We start from the raw sequence: 24,931 nt of genomic DNA on the forward strand, positions 1-24,931 counted from the left end.
CAAGGAGAGGAAAATAAGATCTAAGTGGTGGATAAATAGGTATTTTCTGTAAAATTCTTCCAATTCTTTGAGGCACATCTGGAAATTTTCATAATAAAATGTTGGGGCAAAACTGAACTGTCATTTTTTTGCTCATGAGGTGTGCAAATAGTTTTTACCTTCATTAAAAACCTACTAAACTCTTTCAATATACCCAAGTTCTGGAAAAAAGATCATGCCTTTAGGATCCTGTGAGGAAACAGAGTGGTTTTTTTTTTTGTTTTTTTTTTTTTTAAGACTCACTCTGTTGTCCAGGCTGGAGTGCAGTGGCGGGATCTCGGCTCACTGCAAGCTCCACCTCCTGGGTTCACACCATTCTCCTGCCTCAGCCTCCTGAGTAGCTGGGACTACAGGCGCCCGCCACCACACCGGGCTAATTTTTTGTATTTTTAGTAGAGATGGGGTTTCACCATGTTAGCCAGGATGGTCTCGATCTCCTGACCTCGTGATCCACCTGCCTCGGCCTCCCAAAGTGCTGGGATTACAGGCATGAGCAATCCCGCCCGGCTGAGGAAACAAAGTTTTAAATACAACACTCAAACCTTCCCTTGACATCAAAGGGCATATCACAAGAATATAAATGGAGGCCCACAGAGCATATGTCTAAACATTAAGAAGTTTTATATCAAGCTAATGAATCTGTTAACCAAAACATGGTCTATCCTCCAAACTTGACAAATATACACCATTATAATAATAAGGAAGACTGGGCTCAAATTTAGAATGTTGGACTCCTAAGAAATCCCCATTTCTTTTTTCCCTACCCTGGCTCCATCTGATACCCAAAGGAGGCTTGTGGAGATGCCCACCCTTCCATGCCCTGTCCACAGTCCCCTGCACACAATCCATAGTTACCCCCATGCCTATAGACATACACAGCAGTAATATGCTCCATCTACCATAAGACAGAGCCATTGAAGAGGCCCATACAGGCCCTGGGAGCAAGCTTGGGGCCATCTCAGCAGGGATTTCAGGGACCCTGGGAACTGGAACATAGTCTAGAAGATGAGGTGAGGGGAAATGAGATGCAGACATGAGTTGGGCACCTCCCCTTCACCCCAAGAATTGAACCTGTGGGACAGGGCACAACTGGAAAAGGGCCCAATTAGGGCCCTCCAAAGTACAGGGGCTCCTCTTGTCTGGGTCTAAGGGCTGTACCGGCAGTTCTATACAAACTATTTGGTAATCAAGACGGGGGAAATTAGGACCCAGGGGAATTTTTTCTTTTTAACTAAGATTAACATTTAATGTAAAAAAGTTAAATTAATTCATTAAACCAATATTCATTAAAGATCCGCCATTCTACAATTAGGGATACAGTGTTGAACAAGACAGACAAGGTCTCTAACCTCACAGAAATTACATTCTAGTGAGGAGAAACAAGTAAAAAACATATAAGTAAGATTATTTCAGATAATGGCAAATGTAAAACAGGCTAATGGGATGGAGAATGATGACAGAGGTTGGAGAACTATTTTAGGAAGGGTTGTCTGGGATGACCTCTCTGAAGAGGTGACCAATGAGCTGAACTGAGGAATATAAAAGTATCAGTCAGGTCAAGATGGGGGAAGGTGGGAGGGAGTGAGGAAGAGCACTCCAGGCAGAGTAATAGGGGACCTAAGGCAGTGGCGAGCCTGGCACTTTCAAAGGGTGCATGTGTGCATGTGCTCCATAAAGGAAAACATTCTTAATTATAATAAACACGTGCCCTAGCAAAAGCAGGGTCATGAGCTCTTTTAGTATGCAAATTATCTCAGTCTGTATCTAAATACATACATTCTGTACAAAGTGACAGTTCTAGAATATCTTTTTTTTCTGAACATATAATTATTTGACTTTATTCTACCTATAAAATTGCCCAGTTTTTTTTTTAAGGTTAACTTATCTCTCCTCCTTCTACAGATCATTCTTTTTTAGACAGCAATTATCTAATCTATAATTAACTCAACATTTTGCATCTCTGTTTCCCATAACTAATTAATTTTTAATCATTTGAACACATTATATATCCACATGGGACAAAAAAAATGAAGTTAAAGTAGAAATCTAAAGCCTTGAAGTTCTCAAGTAAACTCATTTTTAGTTTTCATGCACTCAAGATCCAGCTATCTCATATTAGAATGTAGGTAAGAATGAAGCTAAGTTCTTCGTTTGACTTCAGAATTTTGCTCTTATTCACAGCCATAAATGACTTTTAACCACCAGTATTAGGCTGTTTTGGCACTGCTATAAAAAATATCTTAGACTGGGTAATTTATAAAGAAAAGAGGTTTCATTGGCTTACGGTTCCGCAGGCTGTACAAGTATGGTGCCAGCATCTGATTGGCTTCTGGGAGGCCTCAAGAAGGTTTTTTTTTCCCGCTTTTAGAGATAGAGTCTTCCTCTACCACCTAGGCTGGAGTGCGGTAGCACAATCTTGGCTCACTGCAACCTCTGCCTCCTGGGCTCAAGCAATTCTCCTACCTTAACCTCCTGAGTAGCTGAGACTACAGGCGCGCACCACCACGCCTGGCTAATTTTTGTATTTTTAGTGGAGATGGGGTTTCACCATGTTGGTGGCCAGGCTGGTATTGAACTCCTGACCTCAAGTGATCCACCCACCTCTGCCTCCCAAAGTGTTGGGATTACAGGCGTGAGCCACCACACCTGGCCAGGAAGCTTTTACTCATGGTGAAAGGCAAAGGGGGACCTGGTGTTTCACATGGCAGAGCAGGAGCAAGAGGGAGGGGGAGGTGCCACACACTTATAAACAACTAGATCTCACAAGTACTCACTCATTGTCGCATACTATTGCAGGGACAGCACCAAGCCATGAGGGATCTGCCCGCATGACCCAAACACCTCCCATCAGGCCCCACCTCTAACAGCGGGGATTACATTTCTTTTTCTTTTTCTTTTTAACCGAGTCTCGCTCTGTCGCCCAGACTGGAGTTCAGTGGCTTAATCTTGGCTCACTGCCACCTCCACCTCCCAACTGTAAGTGATTCTCATGCCTCAGCCCCCTGAATAGCTGGGATTATCAACATGAGATTTAGGCAGGGGCAAATATTCAAATCATATCACCACCTCTTTTCAAACTCCCACAACCCACAAATTTGTTATTGGTCAGAAGAAGGTATTAAGGAATGTGTGGACAAATAAGAACAAAATCACTATAGCTTCTAAGAACAAAAAAGAAAATGGGTTTGAATAGTTATAAAATACATTGAAGATGTTTTATTAGACTTAATGAAAGCTGACTGCGATCATTTCATATTGTTATGAAGTTACAGTACCAGAACAATCAGTAGATAATTAGAAGTTGGTTTCTTACAACAGCTGTGCCACTGGCTGTGATCTTAAGCCAAAGAACCCTTCTATCCCTTCATCTTGGCAGTGGTTAAGAAAAAAAAGAAAAAGAAAAAAATGTTATAAGAGAAATCAGAAAGCACTTAGCATTCTGAAGGAAAAAAAAAACTAGTATATAAATCCAAGTAATAATTAGCTTATTTTTCTTACATTACAAATTAAGAAATGTAAATATGTCATAAATTAAATAACCCAAAACTGTCAGAATTTAAATTGGCTCTGTTCTAACTGAAAATAAAGGAGCATATAAATACCAAACAATGTATTAATCTTATACCCCTTTATAATAGCTCAAAAGCAAAATCAGGTAAGAAAGCTGACTTTTTGTTACTATGAGCACAAAATGCAAACTCTAGCACTAATCAAGTGTGTAAGTTGAAAAACTGAAATTCTATTCATGTAAATTTCTTGTAATTTTTTCCAAATCCTAAATCCCACTCCCCCCTAATTATATGCTTAATACCGTATACATGTATACACAGATACGTGCGCACACACACACACAAATTAATTGCAAAGTTCTATGGTATACAAAATAGACTGACAATTTTCTGAACATAGTCTCTTCGGAATAATTATGAACAGAATGTAAAATGACTCCGTACTAAGAAGCACATCTACGACTGATGTAGAAACAGTAAAATACTCTGTGAGCTAATGCCACAAAATGGCAGCAGACACTTCAAATACAGTATGAATCATTAGTTAAGTATCACTAGCAAAACCCAAGACCACAATGTATTTGTTCTACTCTGTTAGAGTATATAGACTTTTCATGTATTAAAGTTTAATTTGGAAAGTAGGAAAATATTCTTTTTCCATTATAGTAATATATCCTGACATAATGAACATAAGAAAGCTTAATTTACGTATCTAAAGATTTCAAGGTAAAGATTTTTAGGTTAAAAAAATTTTTAGCTCAAACATTTTTATTACATAGTTAAGTTCACAATAATATCTGATGTCCAAAAACCTTCTATTCTAGTAGGATTTATAAGTGCCACTTAAAGTAAGTTGAGGCCCAACATGTATCATTAACTAAGACCATATCATATTCAGGTGGCCTTCATGTAACCAATTTTGTTTTAAACAGGATCTGCTTTAAGTTGACGTACAATGCATTAAGCATCACTCACACAGAGATATTCAATTGTTTGTGTTACAGTTATAGAGTTATTACACTGAATATTCTACTATTCCAGTGTTTTTTAAATGTGTATTTTGCATCATATTACCTAATTTTTTTAAGTAGCCACTGTTCACTTTCAAGCTTTTTCATTTTCTCAGCAAAATAATAACTCTTGGTCATCATAGGCCGCCAAATATCAAGCCTTAACCATCTGTCAACTGGCTTGAATTCAGCAGGCATGCTCCTGTAGTTTTAGTTCTAATTGTGTTTAATGCCGCACTAATTATTTCAATGGGGAATAATTTTGTACAGTCAAAGTTGACTCATTTTATAAACTGGAATCTCCTCAGCTATAAATTGGCAGGTCTCATCCTTCATTCCTCCTAAGCGTTGTGCCAAAGGGGAATAAGTATATGGTGGCTCTGTGACCAAATGTCATGTGCTGGGCAGAAACATTGATCCTGGCTATTAATCACTCTGCAAGCCCTCCCAGTAATCAAAGGGCACAGCTGCAATGATATATGACCAGTGTCAGAGCAGAAAGCCCTTTACAAGACTGCATGCCTACCAGCTGATGGCCAGTATGTACTACCGCTTGCACACTGGCCAGCCCAAAGTGCCCAGGCTAATTAATCATCACCTCTAACTGTTCATTCTATAGTTAAACACCTTTATTGGCTGAATTATAGGAGGATTCTTAGCCCCCTAATTACTTAGGTCTGGAAGCAAGGAACCTTCTCACCTGGATACAAAACCTGCCTATTACTTGTTTCAGACCCAATCTACCCTTTCATTCTCTTCTCCATAAAAGTTTGCTGACCTAGCAGTGAACTAGAGACCAAGAGAAAATTGGATGTTGTGGCTGATTTTGGTGTCGTTCACATCAAATGACTGACAGAAGAGCTACACAACATGAAATCATCTAAATTAGTAAGGTGAACTTTTAGAAATCTTACATGTGAATTTTACAATATGAGTCATAAAACATTGGTACAGGTAACTGTGAGGTACAGTTATTTAAGAACAAACCAGTTTTCAGAAGAAATACTAAGAAAAGGTTTTACCAGTTATAATTCAATTACTGTTGGGATTTAATATACTGTCTTATTTGGTACAACCTTCTACCTCAGTAAGAACATTCATATGTTGGTCATTTTAATAAAACATTTTATATTTCATACTTGCTTTTGAAACTAATATCCTAACATTTCTAAGTTTTTTAAAGTATCCGGGATAAAAGAGTGAAGACTTTGGAGATTCTAAAGAAATATTTGGATTAGCTTTAGATTTATATGTAAAATAATTTTCTCACTTTCAAAACAATGCTAATCCAAACAGAAAAGCAGGAACCATATATCAAGAGGACCGTAAAATTATTACTAAATACTCATACTATATAAAAAGTCTTGAATATAGCAACATTTTCTATTATGCCTAAGACACCAGAGGACTTCATAGCAAAAAACTGTCGACATTTTTAATAGTCAAATATGGAGAAATGTCTTCCTTAAAGAAATACATATAGAACCAGTACAATGGTATAACTCTTGAACATCACATTGAGATTGTAAAACTTGTTTTAATTTAAAAAAAAATCCAGGATGTACAGTTGCCAAGTAAATTCAATACATTTCTTAACAGGGCACACTCCAAGAGGTGAGGAGACATGTGTTGCTTCAGCCAGCATTATCATATCACATATTTAGGAACATGACAAAAAGAAATAATAATGGCTTTATTTCTATAATACCAAAAGTGATTATTAGCCTGTACCTAGTTCAATATAAAATTTTTCTTTTCTTTTTTTTTCTTTTTTTGATATGGGGTCTCACTCTGTCACCCAGGCTGGAGTGCATGGTGTGATCACGGCTCACTGCTGGCTAATTTTTTCTATTTTTTTTTAAGACAGGGTTCTCACTTTTTTGCCCAGGCTGGTCTTGTACTCCTGGGCTCAAGCGATCCTCCTGCCTTGGCCTCCCAAAGTGCAGGGATTATAGGTGTGAACCACCACAACCAGCCTCAATACACAATTTTTTAAAAGCTGGTTATGCTTATACTTGGTTTTAGAACCATAAACCAAACCAATCTAGTATCTTTAAAGCAGACTTGACTAACAATTAGGTAACTATCTATTTTGGTTATTTGTATTTCTAAATTATTAGAATTCTAGGATTAAAATAGGTAGCAGTAGAATTAAAAGGCAATTTAGCCATTAAAACACCTAACTAGAAGGACTAAAATGAAGAAAGGGACAATACAAATGAAGAAAGGTGAAAATGCAAAGCAACTGTTATTTTCATTGCTGGTGGGCATGCAAAATGGTATAGCTATTGCGGAAAACAATTTGGGAGTTTCTGATAAAAACATGTATCATAGGATACAGCAATTCCACTCCATAGAGATTTGAAAACATGGCCTTCAAAAAGTCTTGTACACCAACACTTACAGTAGTTTTATTCCTATTAGTCAAAACTGAAAAGAATTAAAACATCCATCATCAGTGAGTAGAAAAATACGTTGTGATACATCCATACAACAGAACACTACTCAACAATAAAGGAAGGAACTACAGAGGTATGAAACAACATGGATGAATTGTAAAAGCATCATGCTAAGTATAAGAAGCCAGATTTCTCTGGCTACATATTGTATAATACTATTGATATGACCTTCTGGAAAAGGCAAAACTACAGGAGCAGAAATCAGTAAGTGGTTGCCAGGGGCTGGGTGTGGAGGCAGGGTACTGATGGCAAAGGAGCACAAGGGAACTTTTTGGGGTGCTGGAAATGTTCTATATCTTATCATGACTGTGCAAGTGGTTACCCAGCTGCATATAGCTACCAAAACTCATCACATTGTTCACTTTTAAAGGATGAATTTTATTGTATGTAAATTATACCTGATAAACCTGATCTAAAAACAAAAAGGACAGTGAGAAAAGATCTCGAGTAAAAGTAGTTGACTCATTTCTATATATCTCACATACATTTATTTTGGAGCCACTGACCTGTGTATCCCAAACACATTAATAATTTAGTCTAATGAACAAAAAAACTTTTATTTGAAAAATAAGATTTTGCATTTTAAGAACCATAAATTTTAACTCAGATATAAATGGAAAACTATGAAACATCAAAATATCTTAAAAAGAAGATTACTTTTCTTAACATTTTATCATTTATAGAGCTGAAAAAATTATCTGATATAAATTATCTAATCTGAAAATAAGAGTGAGTGAGCTGTTCCAAGATCTACAGAAATAAAGGCACTTTAGTTCAATTAAATGATTTCCCTGCAGGCAATGTCTTTTCAATCTGAGCTAATGACATCATTTAAGGAGGATGGTCCATTTAACTAAAAGGATCTTTTACAAGGCAGACAGACAGAAGGCAATCTAAGAATGTTTGCAAGGACTTTTCATATTTCAAAATTATAATGGTGAAAGGCCTACATAAAATTCTTAAAGTTAGATATTAATCAATACATTGCAGAAATAATTTCATAAAAAGAATGTAATAAAGCTCTCAGGAAGTTTTCTTCATGATTTTTCCCTTTAAGAAACGAATTCTTTTCTAATGGCAATTAGGCTACTCCAGACTAGCAGTGACATAGTGTTTGCTAGAAATCAGGGCCTTATTTCTGAAGTGCTAAACTTCCTTACCTACCTGCTGTTTCTAGGCTAATGCTTCCCTAGTCTGATAGACTTACTTTTACCTGACTTGACCCTTCTGCAAGTGAAACAGGCAAAAGCACAATTGCCAACTATCCTTTACCAAACTATGTTGACCAGAAATTATACTGCTAATTCTCCAAAATGAGAAAAGGTTCAGGAATCCTCCAGGGGGCCCTTTCCTTAACCCTGTGCTCTAGAATCAGAAATTGAAAATCTTAACTGAAGTATCCTTACAGAAGAATTCCTCACAGCTCAATATCCACACAAGAGAAGCCACTTCACCACCACAGTTTGTGGGAGGACTGATAACTCAAATTGTACAGTAGATTAAACCACATCAAATTCTCTAGGAAAGGTTGCCTTTTCATACGTCTAAGTTTAAAAATTTTTTTCTATTAAACAGTATAAATAGTAATTAGTATTTTGTGTGACCTGGCAAGGAAGTTAGACCAGTAAGGGCAAGAGATGGAAAGTCTTAATCCCAAATAAGAGGTACATAATCTAAGTTATAAAAGCACCACCAACAGGCTGTATGACTTTGGACAAGTCAATTAACATATCAGTACTACAGTTTCCTCATCTGTAAAATAATCTCTGAAACCACTTTAAACTCTCACAGTCGATGATCCTCTCATATATCAGAAAAACTGCATTTATAAAAGCAGATGAATGAAATATAGAGCGATTACAAATGACTCAAGTTTTACATTTGCTAATATTGACAGCCTCTGTAAAGCTGCAAGATTCAGGCTTAAAATACAATTAATTAGCCTGGGCTGTCAGGAAGTGTGCCTACCTAGGAAATTAAAGCTCAAAAGAAATCAAAGCCAGAGTAAGGAGTTGGTTAAGTATCTACAGAAATTCTGATATATTAGCTGAAGCTGCTTCATCCAATCCTTCTATTTGGAAATGGTCATAACAAATTAAAAGCAAACAAGAAAATTGAGCTGCTATCCCCAGCAGGAGCCCAATTTTTTTTAAGTTGATACTTTTTCTCAGGAAATAGTGTATCTTCTTTTATATTTTTAAATATGAGATGTTAGTAACATTCGAATTTTCATTTATAAAAATTACAAAGCCAATATATTTCACCTATAATAATTTGTCTCAGTAATCCTAGGGGGAGGAAAAAGTGGCTAAAGGAATAGACTAGGGTAGACACCCTGATAGCAATAACTTAAGCATGCCCTGAGCATACACTGAGAATGACCCTGTATGGCAGATATACCTGAATGTGTGTTCCAAGCTAGGGAATCTGGGAGTGACCAATCCAAACATTTCTTCCTTGTCTATAAGGAACATCTGAGCCCCTGGCCCATCCCATGGAACATGGATTGAGGCCCTGAGTTTTGGGTTGGATAAAAGTTGCCAGGTGGAGGTCATTAAGGGGAGGGTGTTAAATAAAAATGCTATATAAACTGCATGCTGTTTGCAAGTGGTTGCAGTTTTCCTGCCCAGCCCACCATCACTGGGCCATGCAATTATCTTGTCCAGCCTGCTGCCACTGTACTGCAGGAAGGTGGATATCTTGTCTAGCCCACCACCATTAGATTGTAAAAAGGTGGATATCTTGTCCAACCCCCTGCCACTGGACTGTAAGAAGGCAGATATCTTGTCCAGCCCACCACCACTGGACTACAGGAAATTGGATATCTTGTACAGCCCGCACCACTGGACTGCAAGGAAGGTGGATATCTTGTCCAGCCAGCCACCACTGGATTCTCTCCCCTGTACGTATGTAAGTTCCTAACAAAACCCCATGTCTCGTTTGCTGGCTCTGGGTCTCTTCTTCAGCCTCTTGAACCTGGTGCCTTCCCTATTGAGGTTAATAGAGGTTTGGCACAACACAGACAAAACAATGTTGATCATAAGTGGACACATGTTTGAGAACCAATTAGAGATTTTACTAATAAACAGAAAATGTCCTAAAAGTTCAAAAGAGAAGAGCCACAGAAATTCACTATTACTCTTGCTACACAGTATTTGCTTCAGTTTATACCATCAAATTCCTCAATCTTTGAAATTCTAGCCAAGTTCCTTATCACTTGCAATAGGTAAACTTCAGTAGTTATATACAACCAAAGAGGAAGAATGTGAAAGATCCAGATGTTGGTCCTTTCCAGTAAATAATTTATTCATCTGGATGAACATACTAAGTGTTATCACTTTTTCCTACCAGAAAGCTCCAAGTTTTGAATAAGATCAAATTATCTAAATACTACATATTTTAATCTTATCATAGATCATAGGATGAATAAACTTCTAAGTGGATTTTTGAATTTTTCTTCTTATTAGTAAGAACCTCATTTTGATAACTTTAGAAGCAGTTAATTAAATGTAATCAACATTTATTAGCAAGATACGATTCTCAGCACTGTAAGTGGAACAAAATTTTAGCCACCTCAAATCCATTTTGGAAAAATATGAGGTATAATATAAACAATAGCATCATTTAAGCCCCTGTGTTATATTTAGATCTACTGGGCAACAACCTCATGATCCAGATACAGTCTTATAAAATGATAAGGGAAGCAGGCACCTATGAAGAGTACTGTTTGAGAAACTTAGTAAGTCACTTAACTCTTGAAAAAATAAAATCTCTCCCACTACCTGGTGATTCATACTTAATACATCATTAGTGGTTGTTAGGGGTTATTTAGGAATGGCTCCTTGATAAGTGCAAATAGCAGTGCATCAATTACAGTGGACCCTTGAACAACACAGGTTTGAACTGCAGGAGTCCACTTATCCATGGATTTTTTCAACAAATATATTGGAAAATTTTTTAGAGATCTGTGACAATTTGAAAAAACTCAGAGATGACCTGCATGGCCTAGAAATATGGAAACAAGAAAAAGGTATGTCATTAATGCATAAAATATATGTAAATACTAGTCTATTTTATCATTTACCACCATAAAACATACACAAATCTATTATAAATAGTATTTATCCAAACTTACGCACCACAGATCATACATGATGCTACGAAAAGTCAACACAAATGTAAACAAATGATAATGTAGTATTAAATCATAACTGCATAAAATTAACTGTAGTATATCCTGTCCTTTGGTAATAACATCATAGCCATCTCCTGTTGCTGTTGGGGTGAGCTTGAGTGTTACGAAAATCTGCTTGAAATGCTATGTGACACTAATCATCTCCATGTGAGTAGTTCATCTCTCCAGTAAATTGCATATCGCAGTAAAAAGTGATCTCTTGTGGGTCTCACATATTTTTTATCATGTTTAGTGCAATACTGAAAACCTTGAATAACACCATGGGACCCATACAAAGTGCCACTGGTGATGCTAACAGTACCTCTGAAAAGCAGAGAAAAATCATGACATTACAAGGAAAAGTTGGGTTGCTTGATATGTACCATAGATTGAGGTCTGCAGCTGTGGCTGCCTGCCATTTCGGACAGATAATTGATTGCGTAACAGATGATATCAACTTGTGGCACCAATAAATACAGTACTGTAAATGTATTTTCTCATTAATTTTCTTAATAACATTTCTCTAGCTTACTCTATTACAAGAATGCAGTATATAATACATATACAAAATATGTGTTAATCAACTGTTTATGTTGTTGGTAAGACTTATGGTCAACAACAGGCTATTAGTAGTTAGTTTTGGGGGAGTCAAAAGTTATATGTGGATTTTCAAAAGCACAGGGGGTTGACATCCCTAAACCCTCACATCGTTCATGAGTCAACTGTATATCCCTTACTCCTTTACCATGAGCAGAGCACAAAACATTTGGGCAAATGGTCATAATAGGTTAAGATTTGATGGGAGAAAAGTAGAGGAGAAATCTGGAGGAGATAAAGAAAATAGGGCATCTTCATCCATGAATCAGAAGTGTTGGACTTGACTCTAGTCCCTAATTCCTGGATGGTACTTCTGGACCCACCGGGGATTAGGGGACCTCACTGCCTTGAAGGAAAAGGACACAGTCCTGGCTGCTTTGCCACTGGCTAATTGTAGAGCCCCAGGGCCTCGAGCTAAAATAGGCAGTAGCCACGGAGTGGTAACAGCAGACCTTGGGCAAGACCCAGTGCTGTGCTGGCTTCAGGTCTTACCCCGTGCAGTCATAGTGGTGGCCGCCACGGGGGTGCCTGTGTCACTCCACCCCCCAGCTTTAGGGGGTTCAGAACAGAAAGAGAGACTCTAAGTTTGGGAGAAATTAAGGGAAGGAAACAGGAGTCTCTGCCTGGTAATCCAGAGAATTCTCCCGGATCTTGTCCAAGACTGTCAAGGTGGCACCTCTATAGCATTACTTGGCTAGGGGTGCTCCCTAAAGCAGATACAGCTTAGATCACAACACTCAAGTCCTTTAAAATATCCGAAAGCCTTCCCAAGAAGGATGGGTATAAATAAGCCCAAACAGTGAAGACTACAACAAATGGCCAGATACCGAAGAACATCTACTAGCACCAACACCATCCAGGAAAACATGACTTCACCAAATGAACTAAATAAGGCGCCAGGGACCAATCCTGGAGAAACACAGTTATGTGACCTTTCAGACAGAAAATTCAAAATAGCTGTGTTGAAAACACTCAAAGAAATTCAAGATAACACAGAGAAGGAATTCTGAATTCTATTATATAAATTTAACAAAAAGATTGAAATAATGAAAAAGAACCAAGCAGAAGTTCTGGAGCTGAAAAATGCAACTGGCATACTAAAGAATGCAATTGGCATGCTGAAGAATGCATCAGAGTCCTTTAACAGCAGAATTGATCAAGCAGAAGAAAGAATTAGTGAGCTTGAAGACAGGCTATTTGAAAATATACAGTCAGAGGAGACAAAAGAAAAAAGAATAATAATAATAACAGAGAACTTCCAACTCCTAAAGAAAGATATCAATATCCAAGTACAAGAAGGTTATAGAACACTAAGCAGATTTAACCCAAAGGTTAAGGCATTTAATAGTCAAACTCCCAAAGACCAAGGATAAAGAAAGGACTTTAAAAACAGCAAGAAAAAAGAAACAAATAGCATACAATGAAGCTCCAATACATCCGGCAGCAGACTTTTCAGTGGAAACCTTATAGGCCAGGAGAGAGTGGCATGACATGTTTAAAGTACCAAAGGAAAAAAACTACCCTAGAATAGTAGATTTGGTGGAAATACACTTCAAATACGAAGGAGAAACCAAAAAAGAACCAAGCAGAAGTTCTGGAGCTGAAAAATGCAATTGGCATACTGAAGAAGGCATCAGAGTCCTTTAAATAGGAGAATTGGTCAAGCAGAAGAAAGCTGAGGAATTTCATCAATACCAGACCTGTCCTACAAGAAATGCAACTGGAAGTACTTCAATCAGAAAGAAAAGGACATTAATGAGCAATAAGTAATCACCTGAAGGTAAAAAACTCACTAGTCACAGTAAGTACATAGAAAAACACAGAATAGTATCACACTGTAACTGTGGTGTATAAACTACTCTTATCCTAAGTAAAAAGACTAAATGATGAACCAATCAAAAATAACTAGTTTTCAAGACACAGTCAATACAATAAGATATAAATAAAAACAACAAAAACTTAAAACATGTTTTTGATGAAGTTAAGCTGTAGAGTGTTTAACAGTTTGCTTTTTGCTTGGTTGGTTGCTTATTCAAATAGTGTTGTTTTTATTAGGTTAAAATAATGGGTTATAAGATAGTATTTGCAAGCCTCACAGTAACTTCAAACCAAAAAACATACAACGGACACACAAGACATAAAAAGCAAGAGACTAAATCATAACACCAGAGAAAATTACCTTCACTAGAGGAAGACAAGAAAGGAAACAAAGGAAGAAAGGAAGGGAAGGAAAAAGGGGAGGGGAAAACAGGAGGGTAGGGGCGGGACAGGGGCAGGGATAGGGCAAGGCAAGGCAGGGCAGGGCAAGGCAAGGCAAGGCAGGGCAGGGCAAGTCAAGGCAAGGCAAGGCAAGGCAAGGCAAGGCAAGGCAAGACAACACCAGACCACAAAACCACCAGAAAATAAGTAACAAAATGGCAGGTATTAGTCTTTACTTATCAATAATACCATTGAATGTAAATGGGTTAAACTCTTCAATCAAAAGACACAGACTGGCTGAATGGAAGAAAAAAAAAAAACCCATTGATCTGTTGCCTTACAAGAAACACATTTCACCTATAAGCACACATAGACTAAAACCAAAGTGATAAAAAAAGATATTTCATGCCAATGGAAACCAAAAAAGAGCAGGAATTGCTATACTTAGACAAAATAGATTTCAAGACAAAAACAATAAGAAGCGATAAAGAAGGTCACTATATAATGATAAAGGAGTCAATTCAGCAAGAGGATTTAGCAATTTTAAATATATATGCACCCAACACTAGAGCACCCAGATATATAAGGAAAATATTATTAGAGCTAAAGAAAGAGATAGGCCCTGATACAATAATAGCTGGAGACTTCAATACCCCACTTTCAGCACCACTCACATCTTCCAGACAGAAAATCAACAAAGAAACATCAGGCTTAATCTGCACTATAGACCAAATGGATCTAATAGATATCTACAAAACGTTTCATCCAAGAGCTGCAGAATACGCATTCTTTTCTTCAGCACATGGATCATTCTCAAGAATAGACCATATGTCAGGTCACAAAACAAGTCTTAAAACATTCAAAAAAACAGGCAGTGGCTCATGCCTGTAATCCCAGCACTTTGGGAGGCTGAGGCAGGTGGATCACGAGGTCAGGAGACAGAGACTATCCTGGCTAATACGGTGAAACCCTGTCTCTACTAAAAATACAAAAAAAAAAAAAAAAAATTAGCCATTTGCAGTGGGGGGTGTCTGTAGTCCAAGCTACTCAGGAGGCTGAGGCAGGAGAATGGCGTGAACCCAGGAGGTGGAGCTTGCAGTGAGCCAAGATTGTGCCACTGCACTCCAGCCTGGGCGACAGAGCGAAACTCTGTCTCAAAAAAATAAATAAAATAAAATAAAAACTGAAAAACTACCAAGCATCTTCTCTGACCACAATGGAATAAAATTCAAAATTAATAACAAGAGGAATTTTGGAAACTACACAAATGCATGGAAATTAAACAGTACACTCTTGAATAACCAGTGGGTCAGTGAAGACATGAAGAAGGGAACTGAAAAATTTCTTCAAACAAATGATAATGAAAACAGAACACACCAAAACCTATGTGATACAGCAAAAGCAGTACTCAGAAGGACATTTATAGCTATAAGTGCCTATATTGAAAAAGAGGAAAATTTTCAATGCATCTTCAAGAACTTGAAAAGCAAGAGCAAACCAAAGCCAAAATTAGTAGAAGAAAAAATAAATAAATAAAGACCAGAGCAGAAATAAATGAAATTGAAATTTAAAAAAAATACAAAAGATCAACCAAAAAGTTGGTTTTTTGAAAGGTTAAACAAAATTGACAAACCTTTAGCCACACTAAGAAAAAGAGAAGATACAAATAAATAAAATCAGAAATGAAAAGAGAGACATTACAAGTGATACTGCAGAAAGGCAAAGGATTGTCAGTGTCTACACTATGAGCAAGTACATGCCAATAAATTGGAAAATCTGGAAGAAATGGACAAATTCCTAGATACATACAACTGACCAAGATGAACCAGGAAGAAATCCAAAACTGGAACAGACCAATAAGAAGCAACAAGATTGAAGCTGTAATAAAACATCTCCCAGTAAAGAAAAGCCCAGGACCTGATGGCTTCACTGCTGAATTCTACCAAACATTTAAAGAACTAACACCAATCCTAATCAAACTAGTCCAAAAAAATAGAGCAGAACAGAATACTTCCAAATTCATTCTACAAGGCCAGTATTACTGATACCAAAACCAGAAAAAGACGCATCCAAGAAAGAAAGAAAGAAAACTATAGGCCAATATATTTCATGAATAATTGATGCAAAAATCATCAACAAAATACAAGCAATCTGAATTCAACAATGCATTAGACAGATCATTCATCATGACCAAGTGGGATTTATCTCTGGGATGCAAGGATGGTTCAACATATACAAATCAATCAACATGATACATCATATCAATAGAATGAAGGATGAAAACCATATGATCATTTCAATTGATGCTGAAAAGGCATTTGATAAAATTCAACATCCCTTCATGACAAAAACCCTTTAAAAAACTGGGTATAGAAGGAACATATCTCAACATAATAAAAGCCATACATGACAAACCTACAGCTAGTATCATACTGAATGAGGAAAAACTGAAAGCCTTTCCTCTAAAATCTGGAACACGACAAAGATGCCCACTGTCACTGCTGTTATTCAACACAGTACTGGAAGTCCTAGCTAGAGCAATCAGACAACAGAAAGAAATAAAGGCATCCAAACTGGAAAGGAGGAAGTCAAACTATCCTTGTTTGCCAATAATATGATCTTATATTTGGAAAAACCTAAAGACTCCACAAAGAAACTACTAGAACTGAGAAACAAATTCAGTAAAGTTGCAGGATACAAAATCAACATACAAAAATCAGCAGCATTTCTATATGTCAACAGTGAACAATGTGAAAAAGAAATTTAAAAAGTAATCCCATTTACAACAGCCACACATAAAATTAAATACCTAGAAATTAACTTAAAGAGGTGAAAGATCTCTATAATGAAAACTATAAAATACTTATAAAGAAAATTGAAGATGACACCTAAAAATCAAAAAATATTTCATGTTCATGGGTTGGAAGAATCAATATTGTTACAATGTCCATATTACCCAAAGCAATCTACAGATTCAATGCAATCCCTATCAAAATACCAATGACATTCTTTCCCAAAACAGAAAAAAAAAATCCTCAAATTTACATGGAACCACAAAAGACTCAGAACAGCCAATGTTACCCTAAGCAAAAAGAACAAAGCTGGAGGAATCGCATATCTAACTTCAAATCATACTACAGAGTTATAGTTATCAAAACAGCATGGTACTGGCACAAAAACAGACACAGAGACCAATGGAACAGAATAAAGAACACAGAAGCAAATCCACACACTTAGAGTGAAATCATTTTTGACAAAGGTACTAAGAACATAGATTGGAGAAAAGACAGGTTTTTTTTTTGGTTTTTTTTTTTTTTTTTTTTTTTTTGAGATGGAGTTTCACTCTTGCCCAGGCTGGAGTGTAATGGCATGATCTCAGCTCACCGCAACCTCCGCCTCCCGAGTTCAAGCGATTCTCCTGCCTCAGCCTCCCAAGTAGCTAGGACTACAGACATGCACCACCATGCCCGGCTAATTTTATATTTTTAGTAGAGACAGGGTTTCTCCATGTTGGTCAGGCTGGTCTCGAGCTCCCGACCTCAGGTGATCTGCCCGCCTCAGCCTCCCAAAGTGTTGGGATTACAGGCATGAGCCACCACACCCAGCCAAGACAGTCTCTTTAATAAATGCTGCTTGGGGCTGGGTGCAGTAGCCCAGGATTACAGAATCCTGGCACTTTGGGAGGCAGAGGCAGGTGGATCACGAGGTCAAGAGATTGAGACCATCCTGGCCAACATGGTGAAACCCAGTCTCTACTAAAAATACAAAAATTAGCCAGACATGGTAGCACGTGCCTGTAGTCCCAGCTACTCGGGAGGGTGAGGCAGGAGAAGCACTTGAACCCAGAAGACAGAGGTTGCAGTGAGTCAAGATCGCACTCCAGCCTGGTGACAGAGCAAGACTCTGTCTCAATAAATAAATAAATAAATGAATGCTGCTTGGAAAACTGGAAATCCATATGGGAAAGAATGAAACTAGACCCCTATCTCTCACCATATACAAAACTCAAATCAAAATGGATTAAAGACTTAAATCTAAAGCCTCAAACTATGCAACTACTACAAGAAAACACTGGAGAAAATTTCCAGGACATTGGTCTGGGTAAAGACTTCTTGAGCAAAACCCCACAAGCACAGGCAACCAAAGCAAACATGGACAAATGGGATCACATCAAGTTAAAAAGCTTCTTCACAGCAAAGAATACAATCAACAAAATGAAGAGAGAACACACAGAATGGGAGAAAATATTTGCAAAATACCCCTCTGACAAGGGATTAGTAACCAGACTACATAAGGAGCTCAAACAAGTCTACAGGAAAAAAGTCTAACAATCCAATCAAAAAATAGGCAAAACCTTTGAACAGACATTTCTCAAAAGAAGACATGCAAATGGCAGACATATGAAAAGGTGCTCAACATCACTGATCATCAGAGAAATGCAAATCAAAACTACAATGAGACATCATCTCACCCCAGTTAAAATGGCTTATATCCAAAAGACAGGCAATAGCAAATGCTGACGAGCATGTGAATGACAGACACCCTTGTATGCTATTGGTGGGAATGTAAATTAGCACAACTACCATGGAAAACAGTTTGGAGGTTCCTCAAAAAAACAAAAAATTGAGCTACCATAGGATCCAGCAATCCCACTGCTGGACATATACCCAAAAGAAAGGAAATCAGTATACTGAAGAGATATCTCCACTCCTACGTTTGTTGCAGCATTGTTTATGATAGCTAAGATTTCGAAGCAACTAAGTGTCCATAAACAGATGACTGGATAAAGAAAATGTGATACATATACACAATGGAGTACTATTCAGCCATAAAAAAGAATGAGATCCAGTCATTTGCAACAACATGGATGGAACTGGAAATCATTATGTTAAGTGTAATAAGCCAGGCACTGAAAGACAAACACTGCATGTTCTCACTTACTTGTGGGATCTAAAAATCAAATCAACTGAACTCATAGACACGGAGTGTAGAGGATGGTTATCAGAGGCGAGGAAGAGTAGTGGAGGATTGGAGGGGGAGGTTAATGGGTATGAAAAAAATAGAAAGAATGAATAAGACCTACTATTGAATAGCACAATAGGGTGATTATAGTCAACAGTAACTTAATTGCATATTTTAAAATAACTTAAAGAATGTAATTGGATTATTTGGAACTCAAAGGATAAATGCTTGAGGGGATGGATGGCCCATTCTCCATGATGTGCCTATGTCACACTGCATGCCTGTATCAAAATGTCTTATGTACCCCATAAATGTATACATCTACTATATACCCACAAAATTTTTTAAAAAATAATTTTAAAAAAATTTTAAAAAGAAGTGTTGGACTAAATTTCCTCTGTTATCCTTTCTAACTCTATACTTCTACAATTTGTTTTAATCAATAACACAAATTATAAGCAAAGAAGAAATATTTATAGCTTACATGATAATGTTTTAGAATACTTAACACATAATGTTTAATAAAAAGAATGTGCCGGGCCGGGCCTGGTGGTTCAGGCCCGTAATCCCAGCACTTTGGGAGGCCAAGGCGGGCAGACCACAAGGTCAGGAGATTGAGACCATCCTGGCTAACGTGGTGAAACGCTGTCTCTATTAAAATTACAAAAATTAGCCAGGCATGGTGGCACGCACCTGTAGTCCCAGCTACTCAGGAGGCCGAGGCAGGAGAATCACTTGAACCCGGGAGGCAGAGGTTGCAGTGAGCCGAGATAGCACCACTGCACTCCAGCCTGGGTGACAGAGTGAGACCCCATCTCAAAAAAAAAAAAAAAAAAAGTGCCAATTTTTAATGCACGAATAAATAAAAAGGCAATTTATTAAAAATGTAAATAATGAATAAAATATTTTTTAAATTCACCATCAACTAGTAAAAAGAAAAGCCAGTTAACAGTGAAATACCATTATTGGGAAATCCTTAAAAGATTAACAGCCAATGTACAAAAAATGCTTACTATCATGGAAAGATGTTTCCTATAGTATGAAAAAATTAAAGTATAAAACACAGTATCCAGAATATGATGTCTAATATGCACAGAAAATGTCTCTAAACAGATAATATACTACAATTTTAACAGGGGTTGGTTTTGAAATCAGATTATAAAGCTGGGCATGGTGGTGAGCAATTATATTCCCACCTACTTTAGAGGCTGATGTGGGAGGTTCCCTTGAGCTTGAGACCAGCCTGGGCAACATAGTGACACCCTGTCTCTTTAAAATAAAACATTTTTAATCAGATTATGAAACAATCAACAGACTATGAGGTCATATATATATATACAGAAAATGTCTCTAGACAGTTGTATACCATAATTTTTGTAGGAATTATTTCTGTTACCAGTGATTACTTTCTTCATTATTCTAATCAGGTATGCTGATTTTAAAATGAGTTCACAAATTCCTTAACACTCCTCCTTCAAAAGGTAGAGCCTAATCCCTTTCCCCTTGAATGGGGGTCAACTTCACCCATTTGATTCTAAAGGACAGAATGTGGCTAAAGTGATGCTTTGTGACATCTGAGACTAGGTCATAAAAAAATATATAGCTTCTACTCGGCTCTTTCTTCGGGGGAAGCCAGCTACAAAGTCATGAGGGCACTCAAGTAGACAGTGGAAAAACTCATGTGAAAAGGGACCAAGGCCTCCTGACAACAGTCAGCACCAACTTGCAGCCACGTGAGTGAGCCTCCCTGAAAGTGGATTCAAACTTTCGGATCACTGCAGCCTCAGCTAAAATTCTGACTGCAATTTCATGAATAGTTCTAAGCCAGAGACTGCTAAGCCATTCCCAAATGCTTGACTCACAGAAATGTGAGAATAAAAGGTTTATCACTTAATAATAAATATATGTACACTTCATTTTATTGCATTTCACTTTATTGCACATTGCAGACATCGCACCTTCTACAAGTTGAAGGTCTGTGGCAACTCTGTGTCGAGAAAGTCTATCGGCACCATTTTTCCAACAGCATATGTTGGCTTTGTGTCTCTGTGTCACATTTTGGTAATTTTCACATCTCAAACTTTTTCATTATTATTATATCTGTTACGGTGATCTATAGTTACCATTGTAATTGTTTTGGGAACCATGAGCCACACCCATATAGGATAGCATATTTCATTGATAAATATTGTGTATGTTCTGATTGTTCCACTGACTGACTCTTCCCCTTGTCTCTCTCCCTCTCCTTGGGCTTCCCTATTCCCTGAGACATAACAATATTAAAATTAGGCCAATTAATAACCCTACAGTGACTTCTAAGTGTTCAAATAAAAGGAAGAATCACACACCTCTCACTTTAAATCAAAAGCTAGACTCACTTTTGTAATCCCAGCACTTTGGGAGGCCAAAATGGGAGGATCACTTGAGCCCAGGAGTTTGAGACTAGCCTGGGCGATATAGTGAGACCTCATCTCAATCAATCAATCAATAAACAAATCAACATAAAAAATATAAATAAGCCAGGTATGGCGTTATATGCCTGTGGTCCCAGCTACTCAGGAAACAGGTAGGAGAAGCCCTTGAGCCTGGGAATTTGAGGCTGCAAAGCAAACAAACAAAGCTAGATGATTAAGCATGGTAAGAAATTCATGTTGAAAGCCAAGACAGACTGAAAGCTGGCCTCTTGCACCAAACAGCCAAGTTGTGAATGCAAAGGAAAAGTCATTGAAGGTAAATACAAGTGCTGCTCTAGTGAATACACAAATGGTAAGAAAGCAAAAAAGCCTTTTTGCTGATATCCAGCGGTCTGGATAGAAGATTAAATCAGTTACAACACTCCCTTAAGGTGAAATCTAATGCAGGTCAAGGCCCTAACTCTGCTCAATTCTATGAAGACTGAGAGGTAAGGAAGCCACAGAAGAAAAGTTGAAATCTAGCGTTGGTTCATGAGGTTTAAGGAAAGAAGCCATCTTCATAACATAAAAGTGCAAGGAGTTTGGAAGAAGCTGATTCCAACTCTTATGGATGACTCAGAGGTTCAGGACTTCAGTGGAGAAAGTCGCTGCAGATATGATGGAAATAGCAAGAGAACTACAATTAGAAGTAGGCCCTGAAGATGTGACTGAATTGTTGAAATCTCATGATAAAACTTGAAGGGATGCGAAGTTGCTTCTTAGGATGAGCAAAAAAAGTGGTTTCTTGCGATGGAATCTACTACCAGTAAAGACACTGTGAACATTGATGAAATGACAATAATGGAAGGATCAGTATATTACATAAATTTAGGCGATACAGCAGTGGCAGGATTTGAGAGGATTGCCTCTGATATGGTTTGGCTCTGTGTCTCCACCCAAATCTCATCTCGAATTATAATCCTCACGTGTCCAGGGAAGGATCTGGTGGGAAGTGATTGGATCATCGGGGAAGTGGGGGTTCCCCATGTTGTTCTTGTGATAGTGAGTGAGTTCCCACAAGATCTGATAGTTTAAAAGTGTTTGGCAGTTCCCTCCTTGCTCTCTGTCTCTCTCCTTCCACCTTGTGAAGAAGCTGCTTGCGTCTCTTTAACTTTCTGCCATGATTTTAAGTTTCCTGAGGCGCCCCCAGCCATGTGGAAATGCAAGTCAATTAAACCTCCTTTATAAATTACCCTGTCTCAGGTAGTTCTTTATAGCAGTGTGAAAACGGACTAACACAGTCTCCAATTTTGAAAGGGAGTTCTACTTCAGGTAAAATGCTAGCAAATGTCATCACATGCCACAGAGAAATCTTTCATGGAAGGAAGAGTCAATCAATGTGGCAAAACTCACTGTTATCTTACTTTTAAAAATTGCCACAGCCATCCCAACCTTCAGCAACCACTGTCCTGATCAGTCAGCAGCCATCCACATTGACGCAAGGCGCTCCACCAGCAAAAAGGTTACAATTTGCTGAAGAGTAAGATGATTGTTAGCACTTTTTTTAGCAATAAAGTATTTTTAAATTAAGGTATACACATTGTTTTTTAGACATAATACTAATTGCACACTTAATAGACTACAGTATAGTGTAAACATAACTTTTATGCATATAAATCAAAAAACTCATGAATTGCTTTATTGCAATATTCATTTTATTGCAGTGGTCTGAAACCAAACCCACAATATCTCTGAGGTATGCCTGTGATAATAAAATAATACATAGGTTTAGGGGTAATCTGCTATACAGCAATAAATAATTAATACATCTGTATAGGGCTGTAGTCAAAAGTGTAGGCTCTGCAGTATTCATAATAACCAAAAGATGGAAATAACCCAAATAAATGTCCATGAACAGATGAATGGATAAATTTTGGTATACATACATAATAGAATATTATTAGCTTTAAAAAAAGAATGAAATTCTGATACATGCTACATGATGACCCTTAAAGACATTATGCTAAGTAAAATAAGCCAGACACAAATGTACAAATACAGTATGACTTTACTCACATGAAGTACCTAGAACAGGCCAATTCAGAGACTAAAAATAGAATAGAGGTTGTGGGGGCAGAGGGTAGGGAGGTGGGTGAATGGGGAGTTACTGTTTAATGGATACAGAGTTTCTGTTCATAATGATGAAAACATTATGAAAACAGTGATGGGTGGTTACTCAACATTGTGAATGTACTTAATGCCACTGAAATGTATACTCAAAAGTGGTTAAAATTGTAAATTTCATAATATGTGTCTTTTACCATAATAAAAAAAAAAGGAGGGGACAAGCCTTGGAATAAGATGGCTTGGGTCTCAATCTTGGTTCCGATACTTACTAGGCATGTAACCTAGTCTCTCTATACCTTAATTTCTTCATGTACAAAATGGGTATAACAACAATGCCTACTGCAAAAATCAACTCAAAATGAATTAAAGACTTAAGTGGAATACCTGAAACTAAAAATATGAGAAGAAAACAGAAGGGAAGCTCCATGATGTTGGTCTTGGCAAAGATTTTTTAGATATGACCCCCAAAGCACAGGTAACAAAAGCAAAAGTTGGTAAGTGGGGTTACATCAAACTAAAAAGTTTCTGTACAGCAAAGGAAACAATCAACAGAGTGAAGAGACAGCCTATGGAATAGGAGAAAATATTTGCAAACCACACATCTGGTAAGCGGTTAAGATCCAAAATACATAACGAACTCAACCGACTCAATAGTAGGAAAACAAAATTCAATTAAAAAGTGGTCTGGCCGGGCGCGGTGGCTCACGCCTGTAATCCCAGCACTTTGGGAGGCCAAGGTGGGCAGATTACCTGAGGTCAGGAGTTCAAGACCAGCCTGACCAATATGATGAAACCTCATCTCTACTAAACATACAAAAATTGGCCAGGTGTGGTGGCATGTGCCTGTAATTCCGCAACTCGGGAGGCTGAGACAGGAGAATCACTTGAACCCAGGAGGCAGAGGTTTCAGTGAGCCAAGATCGCACCATTGCACTCCAGCCTGGGCAACAAGAGCAAAACTTCGTCTCAAAAAAAAAAAAAAAAAAAGTGGGCAAAGAACCTGAATAAACTTTTCTCAAAAGAAGACCTACAAATGTCCAACAGGTATACGAAAAAAATGTTCAATACCACTAGTCATCAGCGAAATGCAAATTAAAACCACAATGAGATAACACCTCACACCTGTCAGAATGGCTATTATCAAAAAGACAAAAGATAACCAGTGTTTGTGAGGATGTGAAGAAATGGAAAGCCTTGTATACTGTTTGTGGGAATGTAAATTAGAACAACCATTATGGAAAACAGTATGGAGCTTCCCCCAAAAAATTAAAAATAGAGCTACCCTATGATCCAGTAATCCCACTTCTGGGAATATATCCAAAAGATACAAAATCAGTATGTCAAGGAGATATCTGCACTCCCATCTTCACTGTAGCATTATTCACAATAGCCAAGATACGGAATCAGCCTAAGTGTCCATGAAGATGAATAGATGAAGAAAATGTAGTATATGTATAAAATA

General features: G+C 37.6%; 1 protein-coding gene across 4 annotated transcripts in view; it reads right to left on the reverse strand.

Annotated features, from left to right (window-relative positions):
* The window catches only part of SKAP2 (src kinase associated phosphoprotein 2), a 212,628-nt gene that overhangs the window by 127,296 nt on the left and 60,401 nt on the right, over window positions 1-24,931 (reverse strand). The window contains exon 1 of one of the 4 annotated variants that reach the window (XM_055346901.1): window positions 20,150-20,168. The exons of the other annotated variants lie outside the window; for them this stretch is intronic. The gene's annotated coding sequence lies outside the window, so the exon portion shown is untranslated. Of the gene's footprint in view, window positions 1-20,149; window positions 20,169-24,931 lie in introns of those variants that run through there. 4 annotated transcript variants of the gene reach the window in all.

Source organism: Gorilla gorilla, chromosome 6 (genome assembly GCF_029281585.2).
Source record: "Gorilla gorilla gorilla isolate KB3781 chromosome 6, NHGRI_mGorGor1-v2.1_pri, whole genome shotgun sequence".
Taxonomy (NCBI): domain Eukaryota; kingdom Metazoa; phylum Chordata; class Mammalia; order Primates; family Hominidae; genus Gorilla; species Gorilla gorilla.